The sequence below is a fragment of the Liolophura sinensis genome, chromosome 10, assembly GCF_032854445.1.
Source record: "Liolophura sinensis isolate JHLJ2023 chromosome 10, CUHK_Ljap_v2, whole genome shotgun sequence".
NCBI classification, from domain to species: Eukaryota; Metazoa; Mollusca; class Polyplacophora; order Chitonida; family Chitonidae; genus Liolophura; species Liolophura sinensis.
Window position 1 is genome coordinate 24,655,601 of NC_088304.1, and position 21,685 is coordinate 24,677,285.

General features: G+C 42.2%; 9 non-coding genes across 9 annotated transcripts; all 9 read left to right on the plus strand.

Annotated features, from left to right (window-relative positions):
- The first annotated feature begins 1,366 nt into the window (after positions 1 to 1,366).
- Positions 1,367 to 1,439, plus strand: Trnav-uac (transfer RNA valine (anticodon UAC)). The gene has a single exon. It is a non-coding gene; the product is annotated as a tRNA-Val (tRNA).
- Positions 1,440 to 1,912: 473 nt separating this feature from the next.
- Positions 1,913 to 1,985, plus strand: Trnav-aac (transfer RNA valine (anticodon AAC)). The gene has a single exon. It is a non-coding gene; the product is annotated as a tRNA-Val (tRNA).
- An 854-nt stretch (positions 1,986 to 2,839) lies between these two features.
- Positions 2,840 to 2,912, plus strand: Trnav-aac (transfer RNA valine (anticodon AAC)). The gene has a single exon. It is a non-coding gene; the product is annotated as a tRNA-Val (tRNA).
- Positions 2,913 to 8,262: 5,350 nt separating this feature from the next.
- On the plus strand, positions 8,263 to 8,335 carry Trnav-aac (transfer RNA valine (anticodon AAC)). The gene has a single exon. It is a non-coding gene; the product is annotated as a tRNA-Val (tRNA).
- Positions 8,336 to 13,883: 5,548 nt separating this feature from the next.
- On the plus strand, positions 13,884 to 13,956 carry Trnav-uac (transfer RNA valine (anticodon UAC)). The gene has a single exon. It is a non-coding gene; the product is annotated as a tRNA-Val (tRNA).
- A 1,086-nt stretch (positions 13,957 to 15,042) lies between these two features.
- Trnav-aac (transfer RNA valine (anticodon AAC)) lies at positions 15,043 to 15,115 on the plus strand. Its single transcript has one exon. It is a non-coding gene; the product is annotated as a tRNA-Val (tRNA).
- Positions 15,116 to 15,954: 839 nt separating this feature from the next.
- Trnav-aac (transfer RNA valine (anticodon AAC)) lies at positions 15,955 to 16,027 on the plus strand. The gene has a single exon. It is a non-coding gene; the product is annotated as a tRNA-Val (tRNA).
- Positions 16,028 to 20,867: 4,840 nt separating this feature from the next.
- Positions 20,868 to 20,940, plus strand: Trnav-uac (transfer RNA valine (anticodon UAC)). Its single transcript has one exon. It is a non-coding gene; the product is annotated as a tRNA-Val (tRNA).
- A 439-nt stretch (positions 20,941 to 21,379) lies between these two features.
- Trnav-aac (transfer RNA valine (anticodon AAC)) lies at positions 21,380 to 21,452 on the plus strand. Its single transcript has one exon. It is a non-coding gene; the product is annotated as a tRNA-Val (tRNA).
- The last annotated feature ends 233 nt before the right edge of the window (positions 21,453 to 21,685 follow it).

Below are 21,685 nucleotides of genomic sequence, written 5' to 3' on the forward strand. Positions count from 1 at the left end.
AAATACTAAAACTAAAAATATGATCAAATTTATGGTTGCACACGTTTGTTAGATTAAAGGACCAAATTTGGCCACAAACAAATTAATTACAAATGTTAGCGATACACCCTCACTATTATGCAAAGACAAATCATATTCATATACCAACGGTTCGTCCGTAATACCCACCATACAAAAATTAATTTTGATGTTTACTCTAACCTAAAGTTGTCCTGCAGTGCGCGGTGATTCGATCCCTGCATCCTCACTTCTTGTAGGCCTAAGACATATCACTTTTTGTTTAGTTGCAAACTTATGTCTCAACCCAGCTCTTTCGTTTTTCGCCTAATACCTACAAATTTTAGATGTTTGTAAAATGCAGCGGCTTGTGGCGCAATGGATAACTCGTCTGAGTACGTATCAGGAGATTCCAGGAGCGAATCCTGGTAATAAAAAAATAGAGGAATAAGCAAGGCTGGAAAATAGCATTGAAAATGACATACAGATGGAACTGAGATATAGATGGTGTCCCCATCTATATCTTATGATTTAATTAACTGTCATACTGGTACCGTAAATAAATATGCTTTTGAGTGAATTGTTTGCTGAAAAACAAAAATGAAAAATGTCTTCTCATGAGAGGAAAAAATTATGTGGGCTTCGTAAATCCAAAACCAGGTTTTGTTGACGTTCACAATTTTTACATTGTTCACATTGCTCTTTGATCTTATCGCTGTGTGTTCAAGTCCAGCTCATGCTGGCTTCCTCTCCGGCCGTACGTGGGAAGGTCTACCAGCAACCTGCCAATGGGCTCTGCCCGGTTTCCTCCCAACATAATGCCGCCCGCCATCGTATAAGTGAAATATTCTCTCCTCATATTTTCTTTTACATGTTATAGTTGCTTTACATGAAATTAATCCAACATTACCCTGAAAAATACATACATCCAGCAGCGTAGCCTGAGTTTTATTTTCTGAATGAGTGAGTGAGCGAGTGTTTGGGGTTAAACGTCGTACTTAACAATTTTTCAGCCATACGACGACGAAGGAATGCTGAGAATGCATGTAATGTGCCTCCTTGTTGCAGAACGGATTTCCACTGCTCTTTTATCAAGTGCTGCTTCACTGAGACGACTTACCCAAGGTAAGTAAGCCGCCCAGCCATATATGTTCCAGTATATAGGTGCCACGTGTGATATACAGTGCAGAGCCTTATACACATGCAAACTAATGAAGAAAAGACTTATTGATTAGATCAGGTATCTGTACCTGTCTGTTTGACCTGTGGTCACGCCTGGAGATATTGATCATCACTGGGTGACAAACGCGATCTTACAGTCGTAATTTATAGTATTGAATACACTGGACCACTAAGCCTACAAGGGTGTGGTTCTGTGGTGTAGTGGTTATCACGTCTGCTTTACACGCAGAAGGTCGCGAGTTCGAACCTCGCCAGAACCTTTTTTTTTTTCTTCTTCTTCTTCTGCATTCCCTCCTCTTTAATTGTAGCTAACAGCGATACTGAGTGTATTTAAAGTTATATACTCTGCACTGTGCACGTGTATGACACGTTAACAAAGAAATAACAGAACGAAATATATGCATATATTTACATAGGCGTATTTCAAAAAAACTACTCAAACGAGGTGACCAATGCGGTCGCTGTGAGTTCAAGTCCAGCTCATGCTGACTTCCTCTCCAGCCGTACGTGGGAAGGTCTGCCTGCAACCTTCGGATGGTCGTGAGTTTCCCCTGGGCTCTGTCCGGTTTCCACCCACCATAATGCTGACCGCCGTCGTATAAATGAAATATTCTCTAGTTTGGGGTAAAAAACCAATCAAGAAAAAAAAAATCAAACGAGGTGAAATGTTTCACGCAAACATGTATATTTGTATATTTAACACGTGAGAAATTTACACGTTGTTAATATCAGAGGTTCCGTGGTGTAGTGGTTATCACGTCTGCTTAACACGCAGAAGGTCGCGAGTTCGATCCTCGCCGGAACCTGGCATATATTATTTATTTTTCTATGTTTTTTTTTCGGTATGTCATTTGTCACTTGATGGAATGCAAGTTAATGACGATTGAGGGCCATAGTACTAAAATGTTTCGGACCCGAAATGATTGACTAGACACCCTGTATTCTCACTTAGTGGGGCGTTGTGACCGTCCTTGTATCACTGTCGGTAAGGGAAACGTGCCTGCTTGTTGGAATCTTTTGCTGCAGCGTGGAACATGGTCCAATTAAGATGAGTTAACAAACAAACAATCCACGGTCAAAAAAAACAAACATACAGAATATCAGTTCATCCTTTATTTCATTATTTTTATACCTCTAATTTCATTATGCAAGCGATGAAAAGACTTATCCTAGATCCAACTACTACAAAACTAGCACAATACCTATTTACCTTAATTGGCGAACACCAGTTTTAATCCACACACTGTGGTGTACATTCACGTGTTACCTGCCAGTTGTCATAAGTATTTATTTACTTGTCTGATTGGTGTTTTACGCCGTACTCAAGAATATTTCACTTATACGACGGCGGCCAGCATTATGGTTTGAGGAAACCGGGTAGAGCCCGGGGAAAACCCACGACCATCCGCAGGTTGCTGGGAGACCTTCCCACGTACGGCTGCCGTCATAAGTAAGAAAGTACAACGTTATACCACAATCAAACATACGGATAAATCAGTCCTACAGGTTTTGCTTATTTACTGCTAATTAACCGAATAATTAATTCTGAATTAGCGCTGACAACATTGCGTTGTGCACCGAACCTCACCTGACCAATTTAACCAACTTACACCTACACGTTTTTGTTCAGGTGTCCTACGCAAACAATTTAAGCAACATCGGTTCCGTGGTGTAGTGGTTATCACGTCTGCTTAACACGCAGAAGGTCGCGAGTTCGATCCTCGCCGGAACCTATTCTTGTTTTCACGCCGGAGGATTTCTTTGAAAGTCACACAGCGTTGTTATTTTTAATTCCATAATATAAATTTATAAAGGTATATGATACCTGTTCTCGACTGTAGACAGGTGTTAATTGTTTGCAGGTGTTTACGTTGCCCTTGTTCAAATTTAAAGAAAATACATAACACTATTTTCCGGCGCTGTCTTATTACAAAACAGCTTCTCCAGTAACCACAGCCTTCATTTCTGGAGGCAGGTGGGTAGTAGGGAATGGGCCGAATGTGTCCGATTGAGGTGACGGAGGGGATGGTGGAGGAGGTTGAGGTGTGACGTCCGGGCTCACCCTGCTCCACCGTTAGGGTAGGCTTGTAAAGTTGAGTGTTGAACAGTGTCGCGCCAAAACGGACCAATGGGGTGGGTTGTTTGGATGTTTTTTTCCCGCTTGGATATTTCGTTGACTTTCGCATCGCGTCCTCCAATGAGCGAGGAACGTGACGGGCCAATGAGCGACAGGGGAGCGAAACGCCGGCTTGTAAAGTTGGGTTGAACAGCTCCTTCGCGTTCCTGAATTTCGTTGACGTCCGCGCGGATGGGATAAAATTGAGGTGTGTGAGCCGTGAAGACAGCAAGCTACTACGGCTATCATGCCTGCTTAGGCAACGCCAGACCACGTTCACCCAGAGACGCTACGCTGTCAGTATGAAATGATCCGCTTCCGCTAGCCCTTTGCTGCCAGAGTCTGCCGAGAAGAAGGTGTGCCTGCCATCGCCTGGCGAGGCCGTGACCAAACATCAGCTTGCATGGTGGGCATATCGACCTGACGGTCCGCCCTACCCGACCAAAGAAGGTGTCACCCTCAACTACCTAACCAACTGGCAAAACCTTGTAGAAACCATCCAAGACATCGACATGTTGCTGGTAGCAGCCGAGGAAGAGACCGGCGTCGGCGACGATGGCGACAACACGCAGGCGGTGACATGCAGTCTGGAGCAGCCGAAACCGGCTTCGCTGAAGTCAGAGCTTGGGTCGGCGCTGACTAACTTGCTGTGGAATGCTTACCACGTGGCTCTCCACCCCACATCCTACAGTTGCAGCGCAAAGCGTACGCTGCTGCTGCTGGTCTCAACAAACAACCACCGGGCGCGATAGACCAGACCTTCCGCTGTAGTTGACGGTGAACGCTGTGGGCTCGTCGTCATAGATAGCGTTCAGATACTCGTTCATGGCACCGAGATCGCTGAGTCGGTGGTTGTAGAGGTCCTGCATCGGCATGCCGCGATGGAAATGCTGGCGGGTGGAACGCAAATGCGGCCAATACAGTTGTCTTATGTCGCTCGCACTGATAGGCAAGAGATCGTCTAGGCGTTGGGTTGGGTCGGGTTGGAAGTGGCTCGCTGGGATCTTCCAGTAGAGTAGAGTAGAGCAGAGTATAAACTATAATATAGTATAACTATAGTATAATATAACTATAGTATGGTATAACTATAGTATGGTATAACTATAGTATAGTATAGCTATAGTATAGCTTAACCATAGTATAGTATAACTATAGTATAGTGTAACTATGGTATAATATAGTACAGTACAGTATAATATAATTGTAGTTTAGTAAAGCTATAAAATAGCATAGTTTGACCATGGTATAGTATAACTATAGCTATGGTATAACAATAGTATCGTATAACTATAGTATCGTATAGCTATAGTATAGTATAATTATAGTAGAGTATGACCATAATATTGTATAACTATAATATAGTATAACTACAGTAATTACTGGTAGTGGTGCGGTCGCATAGCACGGTGACTTGGTGTAAAGGTCTGTAGCGTGTGATGACGCGACACCCCGCGCACAGTGTCAGCCAGCGTCCGTGGGGGTTTGTCGATGGCGTTATTGATTTTTTGTCTAACGGGCCAGGCGGCAAATTTGCCGTATTCTCTGTTGGGGTTATTCACATACATCTGCTGCAATATGTCATTAAAATAGTTATACATAATAATTAGGTATAAAATGATCCAATAAAGTTCAAATCAGCTTTGATTTCCCCGCGATTTTATCAGCGTATTGAGATGGACTTGTCCTTTAATCCTAGCAAGTGAGACTCCTTCGCAGCACCCCGATCGTCAAAAGAAAAAGTTTAGATGCTGAAGCTAACAAAAATTAATATTCCTTTGGAAAACTATAGTCCAATCTCCCCCAAATACCCAGGTTTTAAATTTTAGTTGAGTATTCAACCTCAACTCCAGATCAGTTAGAACTTTCAGTTGCTTATTGAGTTTAAGTGATTTATTCGAGCTTGAACCTCGAAGTGTAGTTGACTCTGTACAAGTTTGTTTGTACAAATGTAAATTACATATCAACACATGAAAACAGCATAACTGGTCTGCAGAACAGCATTTTCAAAGCTCTTCCCAGACATGCACAGTAACATCATTTTAAATTTTTATTTCTCTCTTCGTTCTTCTCGAATATGAATAAATTACAGCATACCTTCTTTCTCAGAATTTGTCACCTTCCAAATGATCACAAAAACAAAAACATTGCATGACTGAAGAGCTACATGCCACTTAATTACAAATATGCAATCATTCTGTATTTAAAGTGTGCACGCAATGTTTAAGATGGATAGAACACCACATAACGCCATACATACACATTGTGCACTATAGGGCTGATATCACAAAGCTATTACATATTGGCCTTTGTCAAATTAAACTTATAATTACACAGATTTACATAAAGGATGGAACACTTGGCTTTGGCATATTTATGTATCAACATATTTATGTTTCATAAAAATGAAACAATGTTGCAAAAAGATAGATATTGACGGCATATACAAACTCATTTGATACCAAGTTGTATCTTACAGAGGAATAACAGTGAGAATATGGAGGACAAAGCATTTTGATCAGGTTTCACAAGCACCAGCAAATCCTCTGCTGAACACGCTTTGTACATACAGCCTGCAAGGCTTTGGATCAACAACTACATATCATTCGTTGTGACAAGCAAAATAAAACTATACAGGTTAAATTTGATTATATTTTACCCCTCCTGTTCATTTGCACATGTGTATGCAAGTTGGAATTATATTGAGGAAATAAATAGAATTCATTTCCACATTATCATGTCATTTTACCACAAATTACATGCCCAGTGCAAGAGAATACCCGCAGATTTAATCAGTACAATTTCTTTTTCTCGATTGTCTATCTCATTTCCCGCATCAATCCATTAATCTCAAACCACAGTGTGTGTGCGTGTGTGCGTGTGTATGTGTGTGACTTACCCTTCCGTGTTCAGCACGTCGATGCACTCGCCAATCCCACAACCGGTAAAACGTCTTCTGGCACGCTTCACATGTGTAGACCCGCTCTTTCCTATCCTGCACCTGTTGGTGCCGGACCAAATGCGTCCATCAGGAAAACTTCCGGGCACAGGTAGGGCACGTCAACCGCTCTTCCTCTGTGTGCTGCGTTCGCTCATGCCTCAGCCAGCTGTCCCGTCTGCAAAATGTCCTGGCGCACGTTTGGCAAGTAAACTCACCCCGCGCCGCCAAGGTAAGCGACGAGCGTCAAGCTCTCTCCTCCCTCTGTGTGCTGCGTTCGCTCATGCCTCAGCCAGTTATCCTCGTAGCGTCTCTGGGTGAATGTGGTCTGGCGTTGCCTACGCAGGTTTGCTCTCTTCACGGCTCACACACCTCAATTTTATCCCATCCGCGCGGACGTCAACGAAATTCAGGTGCCAACACCGCGCGGTCACCCATTGGTCAGTTTGGGTCCGAAGGAGCTGAGGAAGCTACTCAACCCAACTTTACAAGCCGACGTTTTGGTTCCCTGATCAATATATTTAATGTTTCATAAAAAATGAAACAATGTTGCAAAAGATTGATACTGGGCGTCCACGCGAACGTCAATGAAATTCAGGTGCCAACACCGGGCGGTCACCCACTCGTCAGTTTGGGCGCGAAGGGTCTGAAAGAGCTGCTGAACCAAACTTTGCATGCCAACCTTTTCACTCTCCTTTCATTCATTTGTCCGTCACGTTCCTCGCTCATTGGAGGACGCGCTGCGGACGTCAACGAAATATCCGAGCGGGAAAAAAGAACATCCAACCCACCCACCCAACTGGTCCGTTTTGACGCGACACTGCACAACACCTTTACAAGCTTACCTAAACGGTGGGGTAGGGTGAGCGCGAACTCAACGCCTAACGCCTACAAATTTTAGATTTTTGTAATCTTTAGGGGCTTGTGGCGCAATGTATAATGTGGCGCCTGACTACGGATCAGGAGATTCCAGGTGCGAATCTTAGCAAGCTCGTTATTTTTATTTTATTTTTTTCATTTTTTTATAAATTTTTTTTTGTAGTATTATAAACAGCCAACAGCTTGTCTTCCAGCTCCTATAGTCTGTTTGTTGATGTATATATATGGTTAAATAATGTATTCTCTCCTCATTCTCTTTTTACAAGTTATAGTTGCCTTATACACGGGAATTTAATTCAACACTACCCTAAAAGTACATGCATCTTACAGGGTAGTGTGAGTTTTATTTTCTAAATATTTCAATATACAATATACCTCTATGTTTCTGTACAAACAGTTACATGCATTTTTCTGAATATCTAAGTTGCCACGTGTGAGTTACAGTGCATTGCCTTATACACATGCAAACTAATGAAGAAAAGACTTATTGATTGGATCAGGTATCTGTACCTGTCTGTTTGACCTGTGGTCACACCTGGGGATATTGATCATCACTGGGTGACAAACGCGATCTTACAGTCGTGCTATATAGGAGTAAATACACTGGACCACAAAGCCTACGAGGGTGCTTTACACGCAGAAGGTCGCGAGTTCATACCTTGCCATTCCCTTTTTTTTTCTTTTTTTTTCTTCTTCTTCTTCTTCATTCTTTTTAATTGTAGCTAACATCGATACTGAGTGTATTTAAAGTTATATACTCTGCACTGTGCACGTGTATGACACGTTAACAAAGAAATAACAGAACGAAATATATGCATATATTTACATAGGCGTATTTCAAAAAAACTACTCAAACGAGGTGACCAATGCGGTCGCTGTGAGTTCAAGTCCAGCTCATGCTGACTTCCTCTCCGGCCGTACGTGGAAAGGTCTGCCTGCAACCTGCGGATGGTCGTGAGTTTCCCCTGGGCTCTGTCCGGTTTCCACCCACCATAATGCTGACCGCCGTCGAATAAGTGAAATATTCTCTAGTTTGGGGTAAAACACCAACCAAGAAAAAAAATCAAACGAGGTGAAATGTTTCACACAAACATGTATATTTGTATATTTGTATATTTAACACGTGAGAAATTTACACGTTGTTGATATCAGGGGTTCCGTGGTGTAGTGGCTATGACGTCTGCTTAACACGCAGAAGGTCGCGAGTTCGATCCTCGCCGGAACCTGGAATAAGTTTTTTATTTTTCTATTTTTTTTTCGGCTCACCTTTTAATTGTCATTTGATGCTATGCAAGTTAATGACGATTGAGGGCCATAATACTAAAATGTTTCGGACCCGAAATGATTGACTAGACTATACTAGCCTGTATTCTTAGTGGGGTGTTGTGACCGTCCTTGTATCACTGTCGGTAAGGGAAACGTGCCTGCTTGTTGGAATCTTTTGCTGCAGCGTGGAACATGGTCCAATTAAGGTGAGTTAACAAACAAACAATCCACAGTCAAGAAAACAAACATACAGAAAATCAGTTTATCTTTTATTTAATTATTTTTATACCTCTAATTTCATTATGCAAGCGATGAAAAGACTTATCCTAGATCCAACTACTACAAAACTAGCACAATACCTATTTACCTTAATTGATGAAAACCAGTTTTAATCCACACACTGTGTTGTACATTCACGTGTTACCTACCAGTTGTCATAAGTATTTATTTACTTGTCTGATTGGTGTTTTACGCCGTACTCAAGAATATTTCACTTATGGCCAGCATTATGGTGGGAGGAAACCGGGTAGAGTCCGGGGAAAACCCACGACCATCCGCAGGTTGCTGGGAGACCTTCCCACGTACAGCAGCCGTCATAAGTAAGAAAGTACAACGTTATACCACAATCAAACATACGGATAAATCAGTCCTACAGGTTTTGCTTATTTACTGCTAATTAACCGAATAATTAATTCTGAATTAGCGCTGACAACACCGCGTAGTGCACCGAACCTCACCTGACCAATTTAACCAACTTACACCTACACGTTTTTGTTCAGGTGTCCTACGCAAACAATTTAAGCAACATCGGTTCCGTGGTGTAGTGGTTATCACGTCTGCTTAACACGCAGAAGGTCGCGAGTATATGATACCTGTTATCGACTGTAGACAGGTGTTAATTGTTTGCACGTGTTTACGTTGCCCTTGTTCAAATTTAAAGAAAATACATAACACTATTTTCCGGCGCTGTCTTATTACAAAACAGCTTCTCCAGTAACCACAGCCTTCATTTCTGGAGGCAGGTGGGTAGTAGGGAATGGGCCGAACGTGTCCGACTGAGGTGGCGGAGGGGATGGTGGAGGAGGTTGAGGTGTGACGTTGAGTCCGGGCTCACCCTGCCCCACCGTTAGGGTAGGCTTGTAAATTTGAATGTTGAACAGTGTCGCACCAAAACGGACCAATGGGGTGGGTTGTTTGGATGTTTTTTTTCCCGCTCGGATATTTCTTTGACGTTCGCATCGCGTCCTCCAATGAGCGAGGAACGTGACGGGCCAATGAGAGACAGGGGAGCGAAACGCCGGCTTGCAATGTTGGGTTGAACAGCTCCTTCGCGTTCCTGAATTTCTTTGACGTCCGCGCGGATGGGATAAAATTGAGATGTGTAAGCCTTGAAGACAGCAAGCCACTACGGCTATCATGCCTGCCTAAACAACGCCAGTCCACGTTCACCCAGAGACGCTACGCTGTCAGTCTGAAACGATCCGCTTCTGCTAGCCCTTTGCTGCCAGAGTCTGCCGAAAAGAAGGTGTGCCTGCCATCGCCTGGTGAGGCCGTGACCAAACATCAGCTTGTATGGAGGGCATACCGACCCGACGGTCCGCCCTACCCGACCAAGGAAGGTGTCACCCTCAACTACCTAACCAACTGGCAAAACCTGGTAGAAGCCATCCCAGACATCGACATGTTGCTGGTAGCAGCCGAGGAAGAGACCGGCGTCGGCGACGATGGCGACAACACGCAGGCGGTGACATGCAGTCTGGAGCAGCCGAACCCCGCTTCGCTGAAGTCAGAGCTTGGGTCGGCGCTGACTAACTTGCTGTGGAATGCTTACCACGTGGCTCTCCACCCCACATCCTACAGTTGCAGCGCAAAGCGTACGCTGCTGCTGCTGGTCTCAACAAACAACGACCGGGCGCGATCGACCAGACCTCCCGCTGTAGTTGACGGTGAACGCTGTGGGCTCGTCGTCATAGATAGCGTTCAGATACTCGTCCATGGCACCGAGATCGCTGAGCCGGTGGTTGTAGAGGTCCTGCACCGGCATGCCGCGATGGAAATGCTGGCGGATGGAACGCAAATGCGGTTGATACAGTTAGTCTAGGCGTTGGGTTGGGTCGGGTTGGAAGTGGCTCGCTGGGATCTTCCACTTTTTCTTGTTGGACTCATCCGTCTATACACTTACTGGGACCCCGTCACTCGAGCTGGCTTCGTTTGCGGGGAAAGCGGTTCTCTGTAATGCAGAGTAGAGTAGAGTAGAGTAGAGTAGAGTAGAGCAGAGCAGAGCAGAGTATAATGTATAGTATAGTATAACTATAGAATAATATAACTATAGTATGATATAAATATAGTATGATATAACTATAGTATAGTATAATATAACTATAGTATAGTATATTATAGTATAGTATAGTATAGTATAGAATAGTATAGTATAGTATAGTATAGTATAGTTTGATATAGTACAGTATAATTATAGTCTAGTACAGTATAGCTTAACCATAGTATAGTATAACTATAGTATAGTGTAACTATGGTATAATATAGTACAGTACAGTATAATATAATTATAGTCTAGTAAAGCTATAAAATAGCATAGTTTGACCATGGTATAGTATAACTATAGCTATGGTATAACAATAGTATCGTATAACTATAGTATCGTATAGCTATAGTATAGTATAATTATAGTAGAGTATAACTATAATATTGTATAACTATAATATAGTATAACTACAGTAATTACTGGTCTCTGTTGGGGTAATTCACATACATGTGCTGCAATGTGTCATTAAAATAGTTATACATAATAATTAGGTATAAAATGATCCAATAAAGTTCAAATCAGCTTTGATTCCCCCTCGATTTTATCAGCGTATTGAGATGGACTTGTCCTTTAATCCTAGCAAGTGAGACTCCTTCGCAGCACCCCGATCGTCAAAAGAAAAAGTTTAGGTGCTGAAGCTAACAAAAATTAATATTCCTTTGGAAAACTATAGTCCAATCTCCCCCAAATACCCAGGTTTTAAATTTTAGTTGAGTATTAAACCTCAACTCCAGATCAGTTAGAACTTTCAGTTGCTTACTGAGTTTGAGTGATTTATTCGAGCTTGAACCTCGAAGTGTAGTTGACTCGGTACAAGTTTGATAGTACAAATGTAAATTACATATCAACACATGAAAACAGCATAACTGGTCTGCAGAACAGCATTTTCAAAGCTCTTCCCAGACATGCACAGTAACATCATTTTAAATTTTTATTTCTCTCTTCGTTCTTCTCGAATATGAATAAATTACAGCATACCTTCTTTCTCAGAATTTGTCACCTTCCAAATGATCACAAAAACAAAAACGTTGCATGACTGAAGAGCTACATGCCACTTAATCACAAATCATTCTGTATTTAAAGTGTGCACGCAATGTTTAAGATGGATAGAACACCACATAACGCCATACATACACATTGTGCACTATATTGCTGAAATCACAAAGCTATTACATATTGGCCTTTGTCAAATTAAACTTATAATTTCACAGATTTACATAAAGGATGGAACACTTGGCTTTGGCATATTTATGTATCAACATATTTATGTTTCATAAAAAAACAATGTTGCAAAAAGACAGATATTGACAGCATATACAAACACATTTGATACCAAGTTGTATCTTACAGAGGAATAACAGTGAGAATATGGAGGACAAAGCATTTTGATCAGATTTCACAAGCACCAGCAAATCCTCCGCTGAACTTTGTACATACAGCCTTTAAGGCTTTGGATCAACAACTACGTATCACACGTTGTAACAAGCAAAATAAACTATACAGGTCAAATTTGATTATATTTTACCCCTTCTGTTCATTTGCACATGTGTATGCAAGTTGGAATTATATTGAGGAAATAAATAGAATTCATTTCCACATTATCATGTCATTTTACCACAAATTACATGCCCAGTGCAAGAGAATATCCTCAGATTTAATCAGTACAGTTTCTTTTTCTCGGTTGTCTATCTCATTTCCCGCATCAATCCATTAATCTCAAACCACAGTGTGTGTGCGTGTGTGCGTGTGTATGTGTGTGACTTACCCTTCCGTGTTCAGCACGTCGATGCACTCGCCAATCCCACAACCGGTAAAACGTCTTCTGGCACGCGGGTGTAGACCCGCTCTTTCCTATCGTGCACCTGTTGGTGCCGGACCAAATGTGTCCATCAGGGAAACTTCCGGGCACAGGTAGGGCACGTCAAGCTCTCTCCTCCCTATGTGTGCTGCGTTCGCTCATGCCTCAGCCAGTTATCCTCGTAGCGTCTCTGGGTGAATGTGGTCTGGCGATGCCTACGCAGGTTTGCTCTCTTCACGGCTCACACACCTCAATTTTATCCCATCCGCGCGGACGTCAACGAAATTCAGGCACCAACACCGCACGGTCACCCATTGGTCAGTTTGGGCCCGAAGGAGCTGAAGGAGCTACTCAACCCATCTTTACAAACCAACGTTTTCGCTCCTCTGATCAATATATTTAATGTTTCATAAAAATGAAACAATGTTGCAAAAGATTGATACTGGGCGTCCACGCGAACGTCAATGAAATTCAGGTGCCAACACCGGGCGGTCACCCATTCGTCAGTTTGGGCGCGAAGGGTCTGAAAGAGCTGCTGAACCAAACTTTGCATGCCGACGTTTTCACTCTCCTGTCATTCATTGGTCAGTCACGTTCCTCGCTCACTGGAGGACGCGCTGCGGACGTCAACGAAATATCCGAGCGGGAAAAAAGAACATCCAACCCACCCACCCTATTGGTCCGTTTTGACGCGACACTGCACAACACCTTTACAAGCTTACCTAAACGGTGGGATAGGGTGAGCGCGGACTCAACGCCTAACACCTACAAATTTTAGATTTTTGTAATCTTTAGGGGCTTGTGGCGCAATGTATAACGCGCCTGACTACGGATCAGGAGATTCCAGGTGCGAATCTTAGCAAGCTCGTTATTTTTATTTTATTTTTTTCATTTTTTTATTAATTTTTTTTTTTTTTTGCAGTATTATAAACAGCCGACAGCTTGTCGTCCAGCTCCTATAGCCTGTTTGTTGATGTATATATATGGTTAAATAATGTATTCTCTCCTCATTCTCTTTTTACAAGTTATAGTTGCCTTATACACGGGAATTTAATCCAACACTACCCTAAAAGTACATGCATCTTACAGGGTAGTGTGAGTTTTATTTTCTAAGTATTTCAATATACAATATACCTCTATGTTTCTGTACATACAGTTACATGCATTTTTCTGAATATCTAAGTTGCCACTTGTGATATACACTGCATTGCCTTATACACATGCAAATTAATGAAGAAAAGACTTATTGATTGGATCAGGTATCTGTACCTGTCTGTTTGACCTGTGGTCACACCTGGAGATATTGATCATCACTGGGTGACAAACGCCTTCTTACCGTCGTGCTATATAGGATTAAATACACTGGATCAGTCACCAACAGTTGTAAGGTTCTGTGGTGTAGTGGTTATCACGTCTGCTTTACACGCAGAAGGTCGCGAGTTCGAACCTCGCCAGAACCTATTTTTCTCTTCATTCCTTTCTGTTTAATTGTTGCAAACAGCGATATTGAGTATTTTTAAAGTTATATTCAATATGCTGCGCGCATGCATGACACGTTGAAAAAAAATTAATCAGCATTCATCTAATATCCCCAGGCACTCACTCACTCTAATATCCCCAGTGAGCGCTGTGTTATATTTGCCAAGTAATCTACATTGATGAGTTTCTCCATGTTTTCTGTGGTTTTCCGGTAATAATACGGCTCCTCAGCGTTTCCATCTTTAGTGAAAATTGTATATATGTATATCACTCAAACGAGGTGAAATGGCTCCACCGCATACCTGCTAGGAGAAAAACCACAAACTTCATATATGTTCCAGTATATAGGTGCCACGTGTGATATACAGTGCAGAGCCTTATACACATGCAAACTAATGAAGAAAAGACTTATTGATTGGATCAGGTATCTGTACATGTCTGTTTGACCTGTGGTCACACCTGGAGATATTGATCATCACTGGGTGACAAACGCGATCTTACCGACATGCTTTATAGGAGTAAATACACTGGACCACAAAGTCTACGAGGGTGCTTTACACGCAGAAGGTCGCGAGTTCATACCTTGCCATTCCCTTTTTTTTTCTTTTTTTTTCTTCTTCTTCTTCTTCATTCTTTTTAATTGTAGCTAACATCGATACTGAGTGTATTTAAAGTTATATACTCTGCACTGTGCACGTGTATGACACGTTAACAAAGAAATAACAGAACGAAATATATGCATATATTTACATAGGCGTATTTCAAAAAAACTACTCAAACGAGGTGACCAATGCGGTCGCTGTGAGTTCAAGTCCAGCTCATGCTGACTGCCTCTCTGGCCGTACGTGGAAAGGTCTGCCTGCAACCTGCGGATGGTCGTGAGTTTCCCCTGGGCTCTGTCCGGTTTCCACCCACCATAATGCTGGCCGCCGTCGTATAAGTGAAATATTCTCTAGTTTGGGGTAAAACACCAACCAAGAAAAAAAATCAAACGAGGTGAAATGTTTCACACATTTGTATATTTGTATATTTAACACGTGAGAAATTTACACGTTGTTGATATCAGAGGTTCCGTGGTGTAGTGGTTATCACGTCTGCTTAACACGCAGAAGGTCGCGAGTTCGATCCTCGCCGGAACCTGGAATATGTGGGGTTTTTTTTCTATTTTTTTTTCGGCTGACCTTTTAATTGTCATTTGATGGATTGAGGGCCATAATACTAAAATGTTTCGGACCCGAAATGATTGACAAGACAGCCTGTATTCTCACTTAGTGGGATGTTGTGACCGTCCTTGTATCACTGTCGGTAAGGGAAACGTACCTGCTTGTTGGAATCTTTTGCTGCAGCGTGGAACATGGTCCAATTAAGGTGAGTTAACAAACAAACAATCCACAGTCAAGAAAACAAACATACAGAAAATCAGTTTATCTTTTATTTAATTATTTTTATACATCTAATTTCATTATGCAAGCGATGAAAAGACTTATCCTAGATCCAACTACTACAAAACTAGCACAATACCTATTTACCTTAATTGGCGAACACCAGTTTTAATCCACACACTGTGGTGTACATTCACGTGTTATCTGCCAGCTGTCATAAGTATTTATTTACTTGTCTGATTGGTGTTTTACGCCGTACTCAAGAATATTTCACTTATACGACGGCGGCCAGCATTATGGTGGGAGGAAACCGGGTAGAGCCCGGGGAAAACCCACGACTATCCGCAGGTTGCTGGGAGACCTTCCCACGTACGGCAGCCGTCATAAGTAAGAAAGTACAATGTTATACCACAATCAAACATACGGATAAATCAGTCCTACAGGTTTTGCTTATTTACTGCTAATTAACCGAATAATGAATTCTGGATTAGCGCTGACAACACTGCGTGGTGCACCGAACCTCGCCTGACCAATTTAACCAACTTACACCTACACGTTTTTGTTCAGGTGTCCTACGCACACAATATAAGCAACATCGGTTCCGTGGTGTAGTGGTTATCACGTCTGCTTAACACGCAGAAGGTCGCGAGTTCGATCCTCGCCGGAACCTATTCTTGTTTTCACGCCGGAGGATTTCTTTGAAAGTCACACAGCGTTGTTATTTTTAATTCCATAATATAAATTCATAAAGGTATATGATACCTGTTCTCGACTGTAGACAGGTGTTAATTGTTTGCACGTGTTTACGTTGCCCTTGTTCAAATTTAAAGAAAATACATAACACTATTTTCCGGCGCTGTCTTATTACAAAACAGCTTCTCCAGTAACCACAGCCTTCATTTCTGGAGGCAGGTGGGTAGTAGGGAATGGGCCGAACGTGTCCGATTGAGGTGGCGGAGGGGATGGTGGAGCAGGTTGAGGTGTGACGTCCGGGCTCACCCTGCCCCACCGTTAGGGTAGGCTTGTAAAGTTGAGTGTTGAACAGTGTCGCGACAAAACGGACCAATGGGGTGGGTTGTTTGGATGTTTTTTTCCCGCTCGGATATTTCGTTGACGTTTGCATCGTGTCCTCCAATGAGCGAGGAACGTGACGGGCCAATGAGCGACAGGGGAGCGAAACGCCGGCTTGTAAAGTTGGGTTAAACAGCTCCTTCGCGTTCCTGAATTTCGTTGACGTCCGCGCGGATGGGATAAAATTGAGGTGTGTGAGCCGTGAAGACAGCAAGCTACTACGGCTATCATGCCTGCCTAGGCAACGCCAGACCACGTTCACCCAGAGACGCTACGCTGTCAGTATGACATGATCCGCTTCTGCTAGCCCTTTGCTGCCAGAGTCTGCCGAGAAGAAGGTGTGCCTGCCATCGCCTGGCGAGGCCGTGACCAAACATCAGCTTGTATGGAGGGCATACCGACCTGACGGTCCGCCCTACCCGACCAAAGAAGGTGTCACCCTCAACTACCTAACCAACTGGCAAAACCTGGTAGAAGCCATCCAAGACATCGACATGTTGCTGGTAGCAGCCGAGGAAGAGACAGGCATCGGCGTCGGCGACGATGGCGACAACACGCAGGCGGTGACATGCAGTCTGGAGCAGCCGAACCCCGCTTCGCTGAAGTCAGAGCTTGGGTCGGCGCTGACTAACTTGCTGTGGAATGCTTACCACGTGGCTCTCCACCCCACATCCTACAGTTGCAGCGCAAAGCGTACGCTGCTGCTGCTGGTCTCAACAAACAACCACCAGGCGCGATCGACCAGACCTCCCGCTGTAGTTGACGGTGAACGCTGTGGGCTCGTCGTCATAGATAGCGTTCAGATACTCGTCCATGGCACCGAGATCGCTGAGTCGGTGGTTGTAGAGGTCCTGCACCGGCATGCCGCGATGGAAATGCTGGCGGATGGAACGCAAATGCGGCCGATACAGTTGTCGTATGTCGCTCGCACTGATAGGCAAGAGATAGTCTAGGCGTTGAGTTGGGTCGGGTTGGAAGTGGCTCGCTGGCATCCTCCACTTTTTCTTGTTCGACTCATCCGTCTGTACACTTACTGGGACCCCGTCACTCGAGCTGGCTTCGTTTGCGGGGAAAGCGGTTCTCTGTAATGCAGAGTAGAGTATAGTATAGTATAGTATAACTATAGTATAATATAACTATAGTATGGTATAACTATAGTATGGTATAACTATAGTATGGTATAACTATAGTATAGTATAATATAACTAAAGTATAGTATAGTATAGTTTGATATAGTATAGTATAATTATAGTCTAATTTAGTACAGTATAGCTTAACCATAGTATAGTATAACTATAGTATAGTGTAACTATGGTATAATATAGTACAGTACAGTATAGTATAATTATAGTCTAGTATAGCTATAAAATAGTATAGTTTAACCATGGTATAGTATAACTATAGCTATGGTATAACAATAGTATCGTATAACTATAGTATCGTATAGCTATAGTATAGTATAATTATAGTAGAGTATAACTATAATATTGTATAACTATAATATAGTATAACTACAGTAATCGCTGGTAGTAGTACGGTCGCATAACACGGTGACTTGGTGTAAAGGTCTGTAGCGTGTGATGACGCGACACCCCGCGCACAGTGTCAGCCAGCGTCTGTGGGGGTTTGTCGATAGCGTTATTGATTTTTTGTCTAACGGGCCAGGTGGCAACTTTGCCGTATTCTCTGTTGGGGTTATTCACATACATCTGCTGCAATATGTCATTAAAAAAGTTGTACATAATATTTAGGTATAAAATGATCCAATCAGCTTTGATTCCCCCGCGATTTTATCAACGTATTGAGATGGACTTGTCCTTCGCAGCACCCCGATCGTCAAAAGAAAAAGTTTAGGTGCTGAAGCTAACAAAAATTAATATTCCTTTGGAAAACTATAGTCCAATCTCCCCCAAATACCCAGGTTTTAAATTTTAGTTGAGTATTCAATTTCAAATCCAGATCAGTTAGAACTTTCAGTTGTTTGTTGAGTTTGAGTGATTTATTCGAGCTTGAACCTCGAAGTGTAGTTGACTCGGTACAAGTTTTGTTTGTACAAATGTAAAATTACATATCAACACATGAAAACAGCCTAACTGGTCTGCAGAACAGCATTTTCAAAGCTCTTCCCAGACATGCACAGTAACATCATTTGAAATTTTTGTTTCTCTCTTCGTCCTTCTCGAATATGAATAAATTACAGCATACCTTCTTTCTCAGAATTTGTCACCTTCCAAATGATCACAAAAACAAAAACATTGCATGACTGAAGAGCTACACAAATATCACAAATATGCAATCATTCTGTATTTAAAGTGTGCACGCAATGTTTAAGATGTATAGAACACCACATAACGCCATACATACACATTGTACACTATAGGGCTGATATCACAAAGCTATTACATATTGGCCTTTGTCAAATTAAACTTATAATTACACAGATTTACATAAAGGATGGAACACTTGGCTTTGGCATATTTATGTATCAACATATTTATGTTTCATAAAAATGAAACAATGTTGCAAAAAGATAGATATTGACAGTATATACAAACTCATTTGATACCAAGTTGTATCTTTGGCTACAGAGGAATAACAGTGAGAATATGGAGGACAAAGCATTTTGATCAGGTTTCACAAGCACCAGCAAATCCTCTGCTGAACAAGCTTTGTACATACAGCCTGCAAGGCTTTGGATCAACAACTACGTATCACACGTTGTAACAAGCAAAATAAACTATACAGGTTAAATTTGATTATATTTTACCCCTCCTGTTCATTTGCACATGTGTATGCAAGTTGGAATTATATTGAGGAAATAAATAGAATTCATTTCCACATTATCATGTCATTTTACCACAAATTACACGCCCAGTGCAAGAGAATACCCGCAGATTTAATTAGTACAGTTTCTTTTTCTCGGTTGTCTATCTCATTTCCCGCATCAATCCATTAATCTCAAACCACAGTGTGTGTGCGTGTGTGCGTGTGTGCGTGTGTATGTGTGTGACTTACCTTCCGTGTTCAGCACGTCGATGCACTCGCCAATCCCACAACCGGTAAAACGTCTTCTGGCACGCTTTACATGTGTAGACCCGCTCTTTCCTATCGTGCACCTGTTGGTGCCGGACCAAATGTGTCCATCAGGGAAACTTCCGGGCACAGGTAGGGCACGTCAAGCTCTCCCCTCCCTCTGTGTGCTGCGTTTCGCTCATGCCTCAGCCAGTTATCCTCGTAGCGTCTCTGGGTGAATGTGGTCTGGCGTTGCCTACGTAGGTTTGCTCTCTTCACGGCTCACACACCTCAATTTTATCCCATCCGCGCGGACGTCAACGAAATTCAGGTGCCAACACCGCACGGTCACCCATTGGTCAGTTTGGGCCCGAAGGAGCTGAAGGAGCTACTCAACCCATCTTTACAAGCCGACGTTTTTCGCTCCCCTGATCAATATATTTAATGTTTCATAAAAATGAAACAATGTTGCAAAAGATTGATACTGGGCGTCCACGCGAACGTCAATGAAATTCAGGATCCAACACCGGGCGGTCACCCATTCGTCAGTTTGGGCGCGAAGGGTCTGAAAGAGCTGCTGAACCAAACTTTGCATGCCGACGTTTTCACTCTCCTGTCATTCATTGGTCCGTCACGTTCCTCGCTCATTGGAGGACGCGCTGCGGACGTCAACGAAATATCCGAGCGGGAAAAAAGAACATCCAACCCATCCACCCCATTGGTCCGTTTTGGCGCGACACTGCACAACACCTTTACAAGCTTACCTAAACGGTGGGGTAAGGTGAGCGCGGACTCAACGCCTAACACCTACAAATTTTAGATTTTTGTAATCTTTAGGGGCTTGTGGCGCAATGTATAACGCGCCTGACCACGGATCAGGAGATTCCAGGTGCGAATCTTAGCAAGCTCGTTATTTTATTTTATTTTTTTCATTTTTTTATTAATTTTTTTTTTTTTTGCAGTATTATAACAGCCGACAGCTTGTCGTCCAGCTCCTATAGTCTGTTTGTTGATGTATATATATGGTTAAATAATGTATTCTCTCCTCATTCTCTTTTTACAAGTTATAGTTGCCTTATACACGGGAATTTAATCCAACACTACCCTAAAAGTACATGCATCCTACAGGGTAGTGTGAGTCTTATTTTCTAAATATTTCAATATACAATATACCTCTATGTTTCTGTACATACAGTTACATGCGTTTTCCTGAATATCTAAGTTGCCACGTGTGATATACAGTGGATAGCCTTATACACATGCAAACTAATGAAGAAAAGACTTATTGATTGGATCAGGTATCTGTGCCTGCCTGTTTGACCTGTGGTCACACCTGGAGATATTGATCATCACTGGGTGACAAACGCGATCTTACAGTCGTAATTTATAGTATTCAATACACTGGACCACAAAGCCTACAAGTGTGTGGTTCTGTGGTGTAGTGGTTATCACGTCTGCTTTACACGCAGAAGGTCGCGAGTTCGAACCTCGCCAGAACCTATTTTTCTCTTCATTCCTTTCTGTTTGATTGTTGCAAACAGCGATATTGAGTATTTTAAAGTTATATTCAATATGCTGCGCGCATGCATGACACTTTGAAAAAAAAATTAATTAATCAGTATTCATCTAATATCCCCAGTGAGCTCTGTGTTATATTGCTAAGTCATCTACATTGATGAGTTTCTCCATGTTTTCTGTGGTTTTCCGGAGATACTACGGCTCCTCAGCGTTTCCATCTTTAGTGAAAATTGTATATATATATATATATATATATATATATATATATATATATATATATATATATATATATATATATATATATATATATATATATCACTCAAACCAGGTGAAATGGCTCCACCGCATACCTGCTAGGAGAAAAACAACAAACTTCATATATATTTACCCACGTGGTCAATACAGTCGTCCTGAAATCAGTGGTTCCGTGGTGTAGTGGTTATCACGTCTGCTTAACACGCAGAAGGTCGCGAGTTCGATCCTCGCCGGAACCTTGCGTATATTTTTTATTTCTCCACTTTCATTATGCAAGCGATTAAAAGACTTATCCTAAATCCAACAACTACAAAGCTAGCACAATTCTTCTTTACCATATTTGGTGAACAACAGTTTTAATCCACACATTACGGACAAATTATTCCTACAGGATTTGCTTATTTACTGTTAATTAACCTAATAATTAATTCTGAATTAGCGCTGACAACACTGCGTATATAGTGCACGGAAA